At 43.9% G+C, this 15,492-nt stretch overlaps 1 protein-coding gene across 1 annotated transcript in view; it reads left to right on the top strand.

Moving 5' to 3' along the window:
- Positions 1-9,617: 9,617 nt before the first annotated feature.
- Positions 9,618-15,492, top strand: part of DRP2 (dystrophin related protein 2) — a 34,317-nt gene continuing 28,442 nt past the window's right edge. Inside the window, exon 1 of the mRNA XM_086756548.1 lies at positions 9,618-9,748. The gene's annotated coding sequence lies outside the window, so the exon portion shown is untranslated. The remainder of the gene's footprint in view (positions 9,749-15,492) is intronic.

Below are 15,492 nucleotides of genomic sequence, written 5' to 3'. Positions count from 1 at the left end.
TAAGGATGGGGTTGGTTTCTTCATCTTCTCAAAATCAGACTAGCTATAGTATGAGTGCCATACTTCTTGGCTCAAATAGATAATATTTTACATATATATATTTATATGTATCATAGTTTAGTCCTCAACAGGACCAGACTATGCAGTCTCTTGCTCACTCCCCCCACCCTCTGAGGGAGCAAGGAGAGAACATGAGGAGAAAAAAGGGTCCAGGTTTGAGATAAGGACAGGGAGAGATTCTTAAAGTTACCATTATGGGCAAAACAGCCTTGACTTAGGGCAAATGATTTTTTTATTATTAAAACCAAAGCAGGATAATGAGACAGAGAATAAGATAACTTCACCCCACCCCTCCCTCTTCCCAGGCTTAACATTATCTCTACCTCCTTCCTGTCCCTGAGTGGCACGGGGGAATAGGGAATGGGGGTTACGGTCAGTTCATCACATATGGCTTTGCCCTGCTCCTTCCTCCTCGGGAGAAGAACTCCTCACATTCCTCCCCTGCTCCAGTGTGGGGTCCTTACCATGCGCTACAGTCCTTCATGAACTGCTTTAGCATGGGTTGTTTTCCCATGGAGTGCAGTTGCTCTCAAATGGCTGCCCCAGTGTGGACTTCCATGGGCCACAGCCTCCTTCAGGCATCTGCCTGCCCTTGTGTGGGCTCCTCCATGGACTGCAGGTGGATCTCTGCTCCTCCATGGGCTGCAGGGGGACAGCCTGCTCCACCATGGGCTGCACCACAGGCTGCAGGGGCATCTCAGCCAGGAGCAGTATTACTCCTCTCCCTCCTTCATCACTGACCTTGGCATCTGCAGCCATTCCTCTGACAAGAAATTCTTCACAATCAGGCTCAGGCAGACACCTCTCAGGTTCTCTTCACATCTCATCTCCTCTCCACTGCTTGCAGCCGGGCTGTTTGTGGAAGGAGCGGAGCTTTGTAGCCTTCCTGTCAGACTGGAAGGTACTGCCAGAAGCTTCATTCCAGTTGTGAAAGGTGCCTAGATTCTCAAGAGTGTGTGTGTCATGTATGTAAATGTGTTCAAAGAGGGTTATAACAGAATCCTTTAGGATATACTGAATTGGTCCCTGAGATCCATTTTCCCTTGAGGTTGGTATTTCATTGAGAAAGCACAGAATCACATTATGGAAGACTGTTGTTGCAGCATCACAGACCTTTTATTATACCCTGTGTTACAAAAGTCTTTAAACAAGTTGTGTACATTTTTAGCATTCAAACACACAGGCTGGATGCTTAGAGGTGCAGAAATAAAGTAATAGGGCAGATAACTTTCCTTTAATGTCAACTTTGTTGGTCAAGGTCTCTGCTCAAAATCCTTCCCTTGTATCAATGATATGCCTAGTATTATTGGGCACTTGGGTTGACTTTTAGCCTCCTTGTATGCCTTGGTAATTCTTGTCTTCTCTCATATCTGGACATGTTTTGGTTTTTTTCACTAAATATCTGACTTTACTAACATTCCACTTAAATGGAGGAATGGTCCTTTTAGGGAGGAATGTTCTGTTGTTCCTGTTCTTCCCCTCCCCCATTCTTTACAATCTAATCACCATGGTGAATTTTGTAGACTGTTTTCTATTGCAAGCATATGCTCAAAAACTTGGCTGACCACAGCATCTGCTCTGAAGACTAAAATAGAGATAGTCAAGACTCATCCGTTTCCTGGTAACTAAGAAATCAGTGATTTACCTCCAATGCCATTTCCTGCCCATTGTGAGGTACCTACCATTGTATGCACTATGAAAGTCTAGCAGAAACAACTGTGTTGTAGTACTGTTTGATAGGAACAATGCAGGTTGAAAAGTTCATTTAAGGCTTACATTCATACTGTCAGTCAGCATCACAGAATATTTAAATTTAGATCAGGCTTGTAACCTCCCTCTGAGGGTATTATATTCAACATATTTCACTAGAAAGAAAGTACATGCCTTCATGTCACTTGAGTCTGCTCTCTTGAATGTGTTTTTTTCTTTCTAGAGGATGCTGTTTCAGCGTCCAAATTGCTAGTATCAGCTTATCTCAGGGAATGCTGGTTTGTATCCTGTCTCCTCATGAGTAAAAGTGGGTGACTTGCTCCAATATCTGTCTGGCCTCCCTTCTGAGGAGGCTTCTACATGCTTTCAGTTTAGGGGATTTGTAATGTTACAAGCAGGTCAGGGCAGTGGTCATTCCAGCTCAACTGCAGCTTTTCTAGTAGCCTGTTACATGCTTCCGGAAAGTGAAGCCTTTTCCTTTAGAAAAGTCTCTGAGTGAGTATTAGATAGGATTTCAAAGTACAGGGTCAGAATCTTGTCTAGGGTAAGCAGGCATAGCTCCACTAATATCTAACAGATCTATGTTGAGTTGCACCAGCTGAACATCTGGTCCACAATTTACAGAACCAAAGCCATTAACCCCTCTCCTGTCAGACACATTGGCCTGAGTATTATGCATCTGAAAATGCAAATGCATCAGGCTAGAGTTAAGCTGAATTCATTTTCTGAAGCCATGCTTGCTTTGTGTTTCTGTTAATCATGGTTCTATTTTGTGGGGAGAGACTCATTTTGTGCATTTGTTTGCATCAGGCTGTGTTGCCCTTTCAGAGCTTGCTCTGAAGGAGTTAATAATTTCAACCTGTTTTCAACAGGAATAAAGAAACTGGTTCCTCTGTGTCCCTGCTTTCTATTCTCTTGTTGGCCTACTTCCCTCTGCTTGCATTTTGTATTCGTAATGCCATGAATAAATCAGGACCCAAGGATTTAGAAGGTGGTACAGCTGTAGCCACTCAGAAAATTGACCTTCTGAGGCTTGTACTGCAGCTCTAACAACTGCCAGTATGTGTGCTGCTGAACTCTTCTAATAACATTTAACTGGTACCAAAATAAAATTAATTTTGCTCTTTTATAGAATGTTTAAGTTTTTGTGTCTCTATGCAGCATCTCCTCGCTTGGCTCCCTTTGTCTTTTAGTTAAAGCTCAGTTATAAGCCCTTTTGGGCAGGGCAATCACTCTCCAGCTGCTGTGACAAAATAGTTTATATCACAAATCTTTGCACAGAGGAGAAAAGAATTAGGGAAACTGAGGGATCTGACCTGGCTAAGGATTCATCTTCTCTACAGAATCACCGCACGGTGAAACTCCTGTCTGGCTGTGGTTCTAGATCCTCTGATAACTTGTCATTAATAATACACTCTGGACTGCTTTTGTTTGTAGCTCTCCTGAAAGAGTGTGTGAGGGAGCTCTTTATCTGCTCTTTAGTCAGAGGATACATCCATTCTGGGTGAAGAACAACAGATTGATAACAAGCTTGCTCTGGAGGATGAATATGTTGAAAGAAAAAAGACTCACAAGTATTTGCTTCCAGGAAAGATTATATATGTTGTAATGATGGCTTTCCCTCATTATGACTTTGCTTTTTAGAATAAAAGTAATGATTTTGGTGTGATGATGGTTTGATTTCACTAAACTTTGCTTTTGACTAAGAAGGTCTTTTATGACCTTCTTAGCATATGGTGATGAGGTTTTCCACACAGAATTCCTGAGATCTGTATCTAGCTGTTAGACCTCTCTGAGTAACTCCCAAGTAATTATAGTTGGCAAGAGAGGTATTGAAGTACATAAATAATGTTTGGTAAAGTGTGTATCTTGTGATGCTGCTTCATTTCTCTCCTTTCAGGAAGGAATGAAGTAGGAGTAGGAGTAAAAAGTTTGTATATCAGCAGGTAAGATTTTTTTAAAATGCCGTAATTATTTTGGCATCTATTTTCCATTTTCAGGCTCACTACAGTCCTGCACAAATGTAGAAATTGAAACAGTTGGTCTTCAAAAAAAGCTACAGGTACCTTATGCAGGCTCTAAATACTATTTTAACCTTGATAGCATTTAGAAATTTGTAGACTCAGATGTGATCCCATTCTGCAGCTTAATGAGTGACTATGCATCAGCCAAGCTTTGTTACCTGCCAGAAATGTGACACAAAATTGACTGTCCTAGTACAGGCTAGGTGATGGGATCTGTCACTGTAATGTGGCTGAGCTCCTGAGCCTCAGGCACTGAGTTCAGGTACAAATTGCAACAGATACTTTTGAAAATTTTACTCTCTGCCTAAACAATTTTTGGGCTCTTCCTTTAAAGAATTCAGTGATAAGCTTCTTGTGTATATGTGTATTTTTATACGCACCTGTATCTCATGCAGTTTGACTCACTATCCTCCAATATCTGTGCTGCCTCCAAGTCTTGAGCATGATTTCTGCAGGAAGAGGATGCTCTTCGCAGGTTTTCTCCCAGCCCTCTCTTTAGAGTCTCTTGGCCTGTAACATTCCCATCATGGTTTGTTGTACATGGATCACTAAGCAGTTTCTTTTCTCTTAGGGCACCTCTGTTCTATGTCGAAGTGAATCTTTGGCAGCTCCTGTGTGATTGCTTTCCTGCTGCTTTGTGTGCATGGCCCAGTAAATAAGGAAGAGAGTGGAAAGCACATTTAAATGTGTTGACAGCTTTTGAAGAACAAAACAGCCCCTGGAAACTGCCTGTCTGCCTTCTCCTTCTCTCCTGCATGTTTTTGTTTTCTTTTCAACCATTTTCTCCTTTCTCTTTTCTTTCTTCATCTCTCCCTCAAATTCTTTTACACTCTTTTGACACCCACCTCTCATTCTTTTAGTGCTTGCTGCTCTGAAAATATTTCCTCTCTCCCTTAGAGTCCGTCTCGTTCAGAGGAGACTGTTTCAATCCCTGTGTAGGAACAAATGAAAAGGGGGATTCATTCTGTTTCTGAGTGCATATCACCTGTCTGCTTATATCAGTTCTCTACCTATTCTTCTCTCTCAGCCCCAGGTACTGTGCTTTGAGAAAGTATCCTGCTGTTTTTCTAAACGCTTGCGGCAGGGTAGCATCTGTGCTTGGAAGATTTTTGTGCTTATTGATGTTAGCAAAAGAGATGCAGTTATTTATTTGACATCAGTTGTTTAAACAAACAAAAAAAAAAGAACAGGGTGGTATAATATCTGGGCAACCATTCTTAGATTCTTCTCAAGCTGAATTTAGGGCCCCTAATTCTAATTTTGTTCCTTCTTGTTGAAAAGAGGCTCTTTGTACTTTACTTGAATGCATGTTTGCCTATCTAATGTACTAGAATTGATGGGCAAATCTATCCCTTTGTGTGAGATCTGTTTCTTATGACTTTCCCTTTGCAGATAGGCACAGCATAACCACTGAGATCAATGATCATGCATCAAAACCAAATTACTGTCCTTTTGATGTGGATGGCTGTGCGAGAAATGTCTCATCAGTTAGGAGGAGACCCAGATGAGGGAGCCCTGTGTCTCAGGAAAACAGAGATTTGTAGGCTCCTGGGGAGAAATAAGATTTCTTTAAACCATAAGGGGCCTTGTCCTGGCTCACAACCCTTTCATCAAGCCCTCTTTCGGCAGCTGGATCCATAAGGACACTGTTGGTGTATGACTCTAGGGAAAGTGCTCTTTTTTTTCCTCTCTTGCTGTATTCTCCTTTTAGCAAGGATGTACTTTCATATATGTTCTGTCAATGTTTAGCTCTGTTCTTTGGTTTAGGTGCTTGGGGTTTGGAGGCTGTTAGGATATCAATGTTTCTGTATGTAGGGACTTCACAACCTCCAACTGCTTCTCCAGCGCTAGTTTGGGAATTAAGCTCTACCAGCTGTTTCTCTGCTTGAAATGCTGCATGGGTTCCTCATCAGAGGTTGCTTGACAGAACGCCACAGCACTTTGTGCAAGGCAAAGATAAGTTGAGTACAGGTGTATGAACCTGCTCTAGCCTACTGCTTTCCTTGCTGCTACTGCATCATGCTCCCTGAAGCCTTTCTTCATTTTGCATTCTCTGTGTGTGTTCTTGGTAGTGCTCTATGTGAGGGATTTTTGAGAATTTATTCCATGCTGGTAGACTGTAATTTTCCTTGCACAATCTACATTTTAAGTTCTTAGGGAAAGAGATCTCATCATTCTCTAAATACTTTGATTTGGATAAATTGATAAATTTGAGCTTTACTCAGAAAGGGAAAGAATGTAGCAAAGTTTCCAAAAGGATGGTAACAACACTTCTTCTTCTGTACAAGAGGGAAGATGATCCTCCTCTTCCAGGAGATGTGAGATTTTGAAGGAGGGAAGTTGCAGTGTTTGAAGAGGAGAGAGAGTGTGCATTTCGGAAAACAATTATCTGCGACAAGGACTATTTTAGAAGAGAGAGTTAATGGGTGAGGGAGGTTATAGGAAGCAAAAAAGTAAAAATAATAGCCTTTAACTGTATTGACACCTGAAGTATTGTGTTGAAAATGCAAATGCTAGAATTTTAGTTAATATTTTTATTGGTTGGTAATGCAAGATACTAAGTGTTATGGATGTTCCAGCTTATAAGTGATTTGGACAAATTAATATTGACTTTGAATAAAGAGAAAGTAACACAGACTTTAAGGGTCAGGCTAGATACAGCCCTTATTTCTAGCTTTTTAAAATTTTCAAAGAAAAAATACTGTTACTATACCTCCATATAGCACAGTTTTCTCCAGTCATTTTCAACAAATGCATTTGTATTCAGGCTGTTCTGCATTTTGTGACTTTGTCAGTGTGGCAAATTCTGATTTCACAAGTGTAAAATGGAATCTGTTTTGATGATTTGAATTGATTTAAACTCCAGTGTTTTAAAGGAAGCAATTCTGGTGTAAATTAAAATCTGATTTCAATTTCATGTTCATGTCTTATAAAACTTGGCTTGATTTTTATCTGTTGTATGTTGTACACCGTATTTAGCATTGTGCATGTTGAGACATCCCTGTTGGGTTGGTGGAGATTCTTAGCTTTGCTAACAAGATACATATTTGCCATTTAGTAAAACACAAAATGTCTGAACGGTTTTGTTAGGGAAGGGCATACAGTAGGTTCCACTGTGTGTTCTGGAAGCTGAGTTTTTGGAGTTTCTTGGGACATCTTTTTTTGATTAAGTTCTCATCAGAACTCAAAGCATAACAAATCTAGCATCCTGTCTCATAAACCTTCCCATACACTTAAAAAAGTTGTAGTGCTTATGTGAAAGGCTGCATTTGTGACAAATCTCAGTTTGTCTCCCTGATTTCCTTTGAGTTCTGAATTGCTCGTCTGTTTGTGCTGATCATATCCTTAAAACAGAAGGTATTGGGGGACTTAAAAAGATGCTCCCAGCCATGGAAGCAGCTCTTTCACCAGAGGTTCTGGTTTATCTCAAAATTTAAGCTAAACTGGCACAAGAGATTTTTTTTTCCTGATGCATTTTGCTGTCCCTAAACTATCAATAATTTAGGATGCATGAGCTGCAAAGCACCTTGTTTTTGTGGTTTGTGCTGTCTGTTAATGTCTCTGTGCTGATGCCTATCTTGTGTGCATGTGTAACTTGGCTTGATATGTACTATGTTGTCATATCCCTTATAGATACTGTTGGTGACAGATGCATGCTGCAGTTGGTTTTGGTCATGTCTCTCTGTAGAATGGTGTGTTTGGAGTTGCCTGGGTAGCCCTTCCAGCACTCTGTTAGTTTTTCGCCCCTCATTCTCCTTACTTAACCCAGGACTTATTATTTGTGTATGTGTATGCAGGCACAAAAATAGCCCAGCAGAGACTCTGTTTGTTTCTCCCTTCCTATCCATATCTAGGGGTGGTTTTTTTGGTCTAAATACAGCTTTTCAGGATGAGTTTTGTTGCATCACTACAGCTGTTGTAGAAGCAGAAGCTATTGAAGAAGCTTTTAAAAACAGAAGGTATGTGGAGTGAGTACATATTCTTAGGCTGGTACTTGAAGTATTCAGTGTTGCTCCTTTTAGAACCAACTATAAGGAGATTGCTATTTAAAAATCTCCTCCTTTCGGTTTAGTTATGTGAGGTTTCTGTGTATCTTGCCTCACTGTGCTGACAGGCTTTGCTTCTCACTCCTGGTTGACCTACCTCCAATGAACGAAGAGGTTCCTTGGGGTCAGCCACCCACCTGTTGGAGGTTCTAGCTGGTACCACTGTGAGGAGCACACTAGTTTCTTAAGGACTCAAAAGTATTTCACTGAAGATCAACTGTATTTTGCCTGCCTTCTCCAGGTTTGAATTGGTGACCTAGAAAAGCTTTTGATCTGTTTGCATCCACCTTCCAACAATGGTGTGGGGTTAGAAAGTTTTGTTCTTAGCGTCTCAAAACTGGCTGAAATATAGACGTGACCTCCCCACCACACTAGTCACAGCAGTGGGCAACTGGGACAGGTTGGGCACTGCTCCTCTATGCGACAGCATTTCCTGACCAATGTTCCTCAATGCACAGCCCATAGGAAGCCCCATGCCACTGTGAGTAATCTGCCAGTCGCATTTGCCATAGCGGCCAGAAATTATTTTCAGAAATGTAGTAGAGTTGTGAAGCTGTTGTTACATATCCATTCGCTGGCTCTGAATGAGGCAAGTGAACCTACATTTTGAGGTACAGCTGACCTACTGTTTGTGAGGAATAAATGTATGAAAATGGACAACCTTTATTAACAGCGGTGATATTTCTGTAGAACATAACTGTATGAGTAGAAAATTAACATCTTTAATCTGCCAGCTCTGGGAGAAGAAGGGCTAAGGCTCATTAAAGGTTGTTCTGACAAGGACTAGGAAGATTGTGTTGCCCAAGTTTTAATTTCCCCAGGGAGAGGCCAAAACAGTCTAGTGACTAAAGTACAGGGATGGGATCAGATCTGAATCCTTTCTGACCAAGTGATTTAACTCTGTTTCTTTTTGTGTAATATGAGAATAACATCACTAACATCTTAAGCAGTTTGAAACTCTTGGGTGGAATGATCTGAAGAACTGCAAACTACTTGCTATATATGGACTGAAATCCCAACTCCAGGCCTGCTTGTGTCCTCAGCCAAGTTACCAGCTTAAATCCTTCTGTTTCTCATGAGCTGAGACAAGATACCCTGACATTTAAAATAACCTTGGATCAGGATTTCTCCCCAGCTTCTAGAATTGGCTCTTCCTTTACTTATTCTTCTTTTCTAAGAAGAACAGGAAGCATATCCGAAATTAAGTGATTATCCTATTTTTGCTCCTTAACTTTAATTTTATAATGGGCTGTTTTAAACTTATTAAATCTTATGCCAGACACCCAAATTGTGGTTGAATGTGTCTGGTGTTTTCCAGCACACACATGGCTATATCTAACCTAAAATGAGAGCTGCCAGTCCTGAAACGTGGTGGGGAGATGTCGGCAAGCAGCGGGAAGCATATCTGAGTCTAGCAGCCTGTGTCAGGTCTCCGGAGGTCAGATTAGAGTACTTTTTATGCATTTGTATCCCTCCCCCCAGCCTTTTCTTTCTCCCTCTCCATGTGTATTTTGTCTCCTCCTCCTCCTGTGCATGTGTCCATGTGTCTTTCTTTGCATCTCTACTCTTCTCCCACCCCTCCTCCAAGATCGATCGCTGGCTGAGGAGACCTCCGAAGGGCCGGGCACATCGTGGGATCGTCCTTGTTCCTCCTGCGTTTGCCGAGTCAAGGGTATCTCTTTGCAGGCTTGGAGAGATGCTGTTACTCCTGGTGATGTGATTGCATAGCAACACAGCAGTGGGGCAGTGGAGGAGGAGAGGCAGGGAGCGTGCAGACAGCAGCGCTCAGCCTCAGCATGCATCCCTGTCACAGGGACTCCTTTGCTGATTCACAGAGGCAACCCCAGTCGCTGCTCCTGAAGCCTGGCGGCCGCTGCCCCCACATCTCAGACCTGGTGGACTCAGAAGGTAGGCCATGATAATTTTTTTTTTCCCATTCAGATCCTGGCTGGGCTGGAAAAGGGAAAAATATCGACAGATGGTTAACCTCGGAAACATTCTCTTTGGGCGTGTGTGCATTTGTATATCCATTCACAAGTAACACTGTCCATGTATGTGGGGGTGAAGAAACTTGCAGAGAGGAAAAGAAGGGTGTTGGGGGGACACACTGGGAGCAAGAGAGTGGCCAAGACTGTTTCTACAAGGGAGAGGCCAGGAACCAGTAAGTGATGCAGATTCCCAAGGCAAACAATAGCAACCAGCATCCTGATTTCACCGGCTTTGATTTTTTGCACACTGAAGGCTTATTCACCCTGCCAGTGTTTTTGCCTGAGCTGAAGGACTGCTCTGGGCAGGGTGTGTGGTGGCCTTCTAGCATCCTCCTGGGAGGATTAGACAGCAGGGCAAGGCAGGGACCCAAATATTTCTCGAGTAGTAAGCTGGGATCTGACTCGAGTCCCAGTGCTGGGATTTCATTCACTACCTTGCCCAGTCCAGCCTTGCTCCTTTATGTGTCTGCCCTCCCCTCCCCCAGCTTCTCCTCAATCCCTTTCACTCATTCCTCCTCCTCCTCTCTCAAGGCCTTATATTGTCAGCGCTGACCTTCCCTTTGATGCGGGCAGCCCTGGCTGGCTGCAGAACCACCCGCAGCAGGCACAGGACCTTTCCGTCTCCCCAGGGCTCAGCACACTGCCTCCCTCTCCGTGCCAGACAGGGCAGTCTGGGCAGTGGTTCACCAAGATTTAGTGCTGCTTTGCAGAACAGATTGTTACTGGTCCCCAGTCCAGCTCATTCCCTTCAGTCTTCCCTCCAGCACAGCGTCACAGGGGTAGACCTCCACTGTTGGAATTGCCAGCATCATATTCATAGGGTCTCAATGCTGAGATTGACCACTGCAGTGACAGAGTGCGGAGCACTTACTCCCACTCTTATAACACCATGCTATCTGTTGGAGAAACTGATATTTGTTTGGGTTTTGATTTTCAGCATGCAAAAAAAATCTTTAGTCAAATATTTGTCAGTCTGTGTTTTACCTGTGCCCTAATCAGAGGTCCTTCACACCTTCTCTCCTGCTGCTGCTCATCGATCTTTCTAGAGCCATGAGAGTTCTTGCTTGATTATTCTCTTTAATGGCCTTTATTGCCCGACCATAATACCCTAGAGCAACACACTGTGCAAAGTCCCAGCTACAAGGCTGGGAGGGTTTCCATTTTTCTGGCAGCCATGCATAGTGTGTGTGCCTGACGTAGCTCTGGTGCCACCTCGCATCCTCCCCTGCCAGTTCCCCATGCTGAAAGCTGCTTTCTCTGCTGCTGCAGGGATAGCCAGGCTATCAAGGAAGTCCTGCTGTCTGCCAGCTTGGGAATGCTCCCTTTGTTAGCATCTACATGGGAGCTGAACTTTGAAATATCCACAAGCCTCCCACCTTTCCCCTTAAAGGACACTGAGCATGCTGAGCTAAAATGTTATTACTTCTCTTGTACAGTAAGTTAAACAAAAACAAAGTCATAACATATCCAGCAGCAGGGAATGTGTTTGTATTTCCATTCCCATCATGAGATAAAGGCTGGGCTCTCTTGCCTCAAAATGTTGCCATATTTTTTCCTTATAGGCCAAGATCTGAAGTGGAAACTGTGAGCCTGGAAAGAACATTTTGGAAGAAATTAGCAATTCAAAGTGTAAGCCATGTGAACAACAGACCTCTTGACCCATATGCTATATTTGCTGCTGTTATATGTGGTAGAGAGATGGAAGTTCAACATCTGACATTGGACTCTAGCTTCTGCAGCAGGTCTCAAATCCTGATGGTTACCTTTAGCAATGTAGGTCAGCTGCAGTGTGAATTCCCTTGATGTCTGGGAGAGTTTGGATCTGCATTTGTATCAGGAGGATTTTAAACAAATGCAGCAAAATGGCAGAAATATACTGTGCAGCATGTACACTGGTAGCAAGCTGTTATTGTACTGTTGGCTGGGATGGAGAAGATATGATGTGGGAGATGGGGCACAGCCTGTGCACAGGAGCGCTGCCTTTCCAGCCAGCCAGCATTGCTGCTGCAATGGGTCTGTATGTAGGAAGAGCACAGAGATCACTGAGTGGAGCAGTAAGCTGTGTGGTAGAGCTGAAGAAGAACTGGTTGAGAAAAGGTTGAGACAGCTGCCTTTGTCACACTGTCTGGAAAGGAGTACAGTGAGCCAGACTGTCCAGTGCTGAATTTGTAACAGGTACAGCTCATGTAGGAAGAGGAAAAAGGCAACTACTTTGTTTTGAATACACTCTAATACCCAATGTTTCAACAACATCCATCTGTTGAAATGTAACATCAAGATTTTTGGCTTTCTTATTTTTCAACTAGAGGATCATCATGGTCTTCAACTAGGCTAAAGAGTGGGGTCTTGGTTACTGAAGTGTTTGGAAGCTGTAACACAGCATTGTAAGATGCCTAATGCTTCGTTTCTTAAGGTGTACTAAGAGCAGAGACAAGTGTTGGGTGCTTTTCATATGGCAGGATGCAAAAAAGTATAATGTAATGAGGTTGTACCTGATCCTTCTGAGGAAGGGTCTGATCATCATTAGGCCTGGAGCTGGGATCTCCAGCAAAGGTCAAGTGAGACACACCAGTGGGAAAGGTTTCACTCCTTGCTTTCTCCACTGTATGGATGCAGTGCCCCAGTGCCTCCTCCATGGTGACTGTAAGACTGCCTCTTTTGATGTCCTCCTGTGCAAATTCATACCTGCTAATGGTCATATGGGCCTTGATGTTTTTCCTTCTTGCACAGATATGTTCCCAGGGGATCAACCTCACTTTAAATCTGGTTGGACTGCCTGACCATGTTGCTCCCTGAGTCATCCAAAGGAGGATTTTCAACATCTTTTCAATTAGAGGCTTGTAGTAGGCTGCAGGGGTGGTAGTTTTAGTTGTCGACTTAAATCTTTTTTTATTTATATCCCTTGGGAGTAGCACACGGAGTCTCCAGCACCAACCTAGAGCAGAGTGCAGAGGGTGAGTGCTGGTGTGGGAGAGGCAAGATGGATCACAGGTTCGGTTCTTGACAGGCGTTGGCAGCAGGCAGTAGAAATTTAGCCAGGCAGCATCCACAAAATACCTACTCCACATGCTGCAGTGCCCAGACACAGTGCTGTACTGAAGCACTAAAGTAAAAGTGCGAGAGCCGGAGCTATTTTGTGTGCCACTGCAAAGAAGCAGAGCAGATCAAGAGCATTTCTCCTTGCTTGGTTTCTGTAATAACAGGGAATTTGGCAAGGGATCATATGTAGCTGTTGGTTTGCTTGCAGTTGTGCCTCATCGTCTGGTTGGCTCCCTCTCCCACTGAAGGTCTTCCTTTGTGCTGGCTGCCATGCAGCTGAGTTATTTCCATGTTATCGTGGGTTCTCCACATCGGGGCTTTGTCTTTGCTATTGCAGAGTGGCAAAGAGTAGCTGAGGCATTGCCATCAAACCTGCAGTAATGTTTCTGTGTCAGCAAGGTATTGCTCAGGACATGCTTGTGATAGTGGCCTTTTGCTAGCACTTAGCTTTCTAGCTCAGTCTTGTTCTTTGACTGCTGCCTCGGGCAGGCTTTAGTTCCCCTGTGCCATGACTTTACATCCTGATGGACCTTGTAATCACTGAAGGAGTTCAGGAGCCCAGCTCTCAGGAGGTGAGGCAAGGGCTGTTCTTATTTCCATAATGCTGGCAGAGAGCATGGAAACTCACCATGTCCTACACGTGGATACCTATAGGACATGATTTACCCATCTGTGTCTCCAGAACGGCATTCACCCTCTGCATGGAGACTTACCCTTGAGCAAAATGTAGTAGGATCAGAGCTAGTGACCTTCCCAGTGTTGCTGCCGGTCTGCAGCGCTGGTGGGAGGAATAAGAGGCCAGGCTGTACTGGGAGGACTGGGAACAGAGGGCCTCTGTGTGTGATGTTGAAGGGCTAGCTGAACCTGCCTGGCAAGCACACATCACTGCAATTACATTGCACTGCACCGCAGGAAAACTGAGGCCTCAGGATGGCAGTTGCAATGGGGTGTCGCAGAAGATCAGCAAAAGCCATGGATTTTGCAGTCATGCAGTGGAGCTCAATGGCATTCCTCTTTGAGGAATGAGGAATGAGACTTTGAGGCAAAATAACTTCTCATGCTCTGAGAATTGTACCTCTGCTAGATTGAGCCTCATCTAGAGGTCATTTAGGGGATCAGGGACAGCTCAGACCCTCAAATAGCACAAATATCGAAGGAATAGGACATGGTGTGCTACCTGCTGTCAAAGACAGAAATCATCCACTGTACCCTTGGAGTTGCATGAGGTGAATTCACCCCACAAGGCTGGGAGGCTTTGAAGACCCTGGAATTTATAACTATTAATGTGTCCTTATAGCCCTGCCTGCATGGGGAAAGGAGCAGGGTGAGGGCACGTCAATACACAGTCTGTGATGTTCATTTGTGCACATGGGCAGGAGTAGATGACAGGACCTTGGATTACCGACATTTTGGAGAGCTCAGTACAGGCTGTTCTGCTGGAAAGGGAGAAAATTATGGCTGTGGAAATTGCTAAGGGATAAAAAAGAATTATAACAGTATAAGCTGTTCTCGTAATGTGTGTAATGGAGGGGGAAGAGGCAGTGAAAGCTCAGGCAGGGGGGTGAGTGATATGAAAGTGTGAGAGATGGGCAGTGTGTACCAGGGGCTAGGGCTTTCTCCTCACCTGGCTGTCCACTGTGATTGCTGGCTATGCATGACATGCTGCTTGCTCCTGCCCTGCCAGGACCAAGCAGGAAGCTTCCCAGCTTGTCCAAGTGAGCTGGGTATGAAGGAGCCAACAACCTTCCAGCAGCGTTGCTCCATCTGTACGTTGGAAGCAGCTCCCTCTCTACTTGGACATGAGGTCTGGCTGCTGGAGGCAGGTGACAGTTTCCTTCTAAGAGTAGGAAAGCAATCACCAAGTTAGGCAGTGAGTTGGACAGTAGACAGCACAGTCCCTCAGCATTGCCTCTTCACCCATCACAGGCAGTATTAAAGCATCACTCTTGATTTGCTCATCTGACCTCAGATGTACTGGGCAAAGCCCTGCGTAGTGTTCACAGCTTTTGTACTTTAGGTCTCCATCTTGCTGTGAACATGTTGGTGTTCAGCTCCTTTCATGGCACTGCTACTGGCCAAATATAGATTTGTGCGATTGTGCTTCAGTTATAGAAATGTGCCAGATTCAGGTAAATATTACCTTGCATGTTTTCTCTGGCTTTATTTTCTCATGGCTTTCTGTAAAGCCAAGAGGATGCTGACAGTGAGATAAATCACTATTTTAGCTTATTCAGAGTCCAGACAACAAAAGAAGCAGTGTTTTGACCAGAGACTGCGTTTCAGATATGTAGAACAGACAAGAGATCACTGCTAATTGGCTTTATAAGTCATACAGTTTTAAAAACAGAATAGAAAAGTGTCGTAGTTCAGCCCCGACTAGGACCAGACTACACAGTCTCTCTCCCACTCCCCCCACCCTCCGAGAGAATAGGGGGAGATGATACAAGAAAAACGGCTCGAGGTTTGAGATAAGGATGGGGAGAGATCCTTAAAGTTACCGTTACGAGCAAAACAGACTCGACTTGGGGAAAACTATTCATTTATTTCTAAAATTAGCAGGAGAATGAGACAGGGAACAAGATAACCTCCCCCCACCCCTCCCTCTTCCCAGGCTTAACATTATCT

This window comes from Chlamydotis macqueenii, chromosome 11 (assembly GCF_036417535.1).
Source record: "Chlamydotis macqueenii isolate bChlMac1 chromosome 11, bChlMac1.mat, whole genome shotgun sequence".
Taxonomy (NCBI): Eukaryota; Metazoa; Chordata; class Aves; order Otidiformes; family Otididae; genus Chlamydotis; species Chlamydotis macqueenii.
This window is presented reverse-complemented; position numbering and strand designations above follow the sequence as displayed.